Source organism: Canis lupus, chromosome 32 (assembly GCF_011100685.1).
Source record: "Canis lupus familiaris isolate Mischka breed German Shepherd chromosome 32, alternate assembly UU_Cfam_GSD_1.0, whole genome shotgun sequence".
In the NCBI taxonomy this organism is placed as follows: domain Eukaryota; kingdom Metazoa; phylum Chordata; class Mammalia; order Carnivora; family Canidae; genus Canis; species Canis lupus.
The window spans coordinates 7,437,507-7,441,174 of record NC_049253.1 but is presented as its reverse complement, the minus strand read 5'-3'; positions in this window follow the sequence as shown (position 1 = coordinate 7,441,174).

The window sequence follows — 3,668 nt, the reverse complement described above, 5'->3', positions numbered from 1 at the left end:
ATGTGTTAGATTGATTGTGATCATCATTTCACAATGTATACATAAATCATTGTGTTGTCTACGCTTAAGAAAGATAAAAGTTGGTCAAGCACCTGCCTTTGGCTCAGGTCATGATCCCAGGGTCCTCCAATCGAGCCCCGCATCTGGCTACCTGCTCAGTGGAGAGTCTGCTGCTTCTTCATCTGCCTCTCCCCCAGCTTATGCTATCTCTCGCTCTCTCTCGCACTCAAATAAATAAATAAATTCTTAAAAAAAAAAAAAAGAAAAAGAAAAAGGATAAGGGTGCTGGGTGGCTCTGTTGGTTAAGCCTCTGCCTTCCGCTCAGGTCATAATCCTGGGGTCCTGGGATGGAGCCCTTCGTCAGGCTCCTTGCTCAGTGGGGAGTTTGCTTCTCCCTCTACCTCTACCTGCCATTCTGGCCTACTTGCATTCTCTTTCTCTCTGTGAAAAAAATAGATATATTAAATAAGTAAAGACAAAAGTATAGACTAAGCTTATTTTAATATAAATAAGCTATTTTTATTAAAATTCATTTACAAAAAATAAATAAAATAAAATTCATTTACATATCCTATTAACTTCAAATGATTCCTATTTAGTGACATTTTCTTGCACTCTGCTAGTCCATCTTGAAGCACTGCCGAGCAGTTTATGTCACAATAGTGTAATTCTTTTCAGTTATTCTTTAAATCATATTTTAACTAATGGATACATCTTTATCCATTGGTTTAATTTGTGAGGCCAGCATCTATGAAATCACATAGAAGGGGGATTCCTGGGTGGCTCAGTGGTTTAGCACCACCTTCGGCCCGCGGCATGATTTTGGAGACCTGGGATCGAGTCCCACATCGGGCTCCCTGCATGGAACCTGCTTCTTCCTCTGCCTGTGTCTCTGTCTCTCTCTCTATATCTCTCATAGCAAGCAAGGACTGCACTGGTTTGATGAGGCTTAAACAGTGTAGCCTTTACAGCTCCATGCAGGTGGAGGGGCTTCAGAAATGTATTTCATGGGCGCCTGGGTGGCTCAGTGGTTGAGTGGTTGAGCGTCTGCCTTCGGCTCAGGGTGTGATTATGGAGTCCTAGGATCGAGTCTCACGTTGGGCTCCCTGCAGGGAACCTGCTTCTCCCTCTGCCTGTGTCTCTGCCTCTCTCTGTGTCTCTCATAAATAAATAAATAAATAAATAAATAAATAAATAAATAAATAAATAAATAAATAAAATCTTAAAAAAAAAGATGTATTTCAGAAATACAGTGTTGAGGGGCACCTGCGTGGCTCGGTTGGTTAAGGGTCTGCCTTTGGCTCAGGTCATGATCAGGTCAGGGTCCTGGGATCAAGCCCTATGTTGGGCTTCCTGCTCAGTGGGGAGTCGGCTTCTCCTTCTCCCTCTCCCACTCCTCCCTGCTCATGCTGTCTCTCTGTTTCTTAAATAAATAAATAAAATATTTTTAAAAATATAGTGTTGAGATTGGTTCAAGAAAACTTGAACTACTTTTTTTGTATGATAGAACTCGGGGTATCAGTCAAAGGCTATTCTTTCCAGCACAAATTTTCAACAGACTATTTTACACAGTGATGCTGGAGGAAATAGGACAGAGCACTGTGAAAGCACATTAGGGATGCAACAGGAGAAAGGCCTAGTAGTGCAAAATGTTATTATATATCTTGTTCACAATAATTCTTGCTTTAAATGGCTTATATTGCCAACAATATAACTCATGGATATTACTTCTATATCAATAGTCATTTTGGAAGTCAGCCTTTTTTAAAAGTGTTTTTTATCACGTCACTGCCTCATTTGTGAATCTATCAAGATTCCTTGTTTACTGGTTACCGTATCTCTTAGCTTAGCATTCTGGGCTTGCTCTCAGCTCCCCAACCTCATCTTTTGTAATTCCCTAACATGACCTTCTTTTTGAGCCAAGTCAATTGGCAGATAGCACCCAGCACATGACTTGCTAGTTCCTCTCTGTGGCCCTTGGAAAGGCCATCCTTTAAACCTGGAATGCTTTCCCCATCTCTGCCAATCTGTATCCATCACTTCCTCTCAGTGCTGGTCCAAAACTTAACTTTATCTGGGGAGCCTACCCATTCTGATCATTTTTTTCCTGCATATTCCCCAGTCACTGAAACTCTGAGGTGCTTCTTATTATGGTCCTTGTTAAGTTCTTTAAATTACTTCATGTAACTGTTGTCTCTAGGGAGCTGGGACTGATTCTTTGTTTCTTTGTTATTTGAGCTGAATTTAGCACTAGGTAGCTAATTGCTCTCCTCTGTAGGAGATTCAGTGCTATTGCCACTACTTGTCATAAATGTCAGAGTTGGGGCAGCCTGTGTTGCTCAGCAGTTTAGCGCTACCTTCAGCCCAGGGTGTGATCCTGGAGACCTGGGATCGAGTCCCACGTGGGGCTTCCTGCATGGAGCCTGCTTCTCTCTCTACCTGTGTCTCTGCCTCTCTGTCTCTGTCTCTCATGAATAAATAAATAAAATCTTAAAAAAAATAAATGTCAGAGTTAATTGCTTAACATTTGTAAACCACTGAAAAGGAAACAAAGATTGTAAAGCATAAAAATAGTAAGCATATGGATTAAACTGATACATGGAAGTGGCACATAAATCAAGTGAAAAAAAAGGAATAGCCTCAAATAATTAATAGATAAAGCTAAAGCATAAATATACAAAATATAAAACAAAAATAAAAATTGAATCACAAAATAGGATGTATATACTGATTTCAACTCAGTAAAATATTATGTACATTTATTTCATACAATGTAAATAGCATTAGAGATTAATTTTTGTTCTGTAAGTTTGAGTATAATAAAAGCCAAAAAGTAAGAAAGAGTGATGGAAGTTGAGTAGTTCTGCTTCTTCAATTTATGTGATAATGCTCTCCCATCCCTCCTTTCCTGTCTTCCACAAGTCACAAGAACTGATGAAGAATCTATTCTGTGCAGGGCATTGGCAGTTATGATCTATCTACCAGCAGGTTGATTGGCACTTATTAAATGTTGGAGAATTACTGCACTAGGGTTGAGATCTTGTAGTACTCAAACTTTAAGGTGGCATCAGCATCGTGTGGGGGGTTTGTTAAACTCTCTACCTGCAAAGTTTCTGATGGCATAGGTCTGACAATTTGCATCTTAAACCTGTTCCTAGGTAATGCTGATGCTGCTTGTCCAGGAACCACACTTATTTAAAAATATATTTTTTTTATTGATTATTCATGAGAGATACAGAGAGAGAGAGAGGCAGACACATGCAGAGGGAGAAGCAGTCTCTCTGCGGGGAGCCTGATGCGGGACTCAATCCCCAGACCCTGGATAAGGCCCTGAGCCAAAGGCAGATGCTCAACCGCTGAGCCACCCAGTCGTCCCAAGATGACTCTGCTTTAGTTGGCATCCAAAGCTGATGTTTAATCCCAAAATTGTGAGACTGTGTGCAGGCCTGAAGAAGTGTTTGGGTTTTACCACACCTCTGGCCCCAAACTGCCATCATTGAACTGTTGCCTCTTCTGATGATACACTTAACTTTGGAATGGTTTGAAAAGGTAGGAGGGGACTTAAGACCTCCCTTATGTTGTTCTGCTCTCAAAAGGTTATTGAAAATTGATTTCAGGAAGACACAGAAACTGTAGCAGAGGCCAAGGTACTGGTTTGAGGCTGCTCA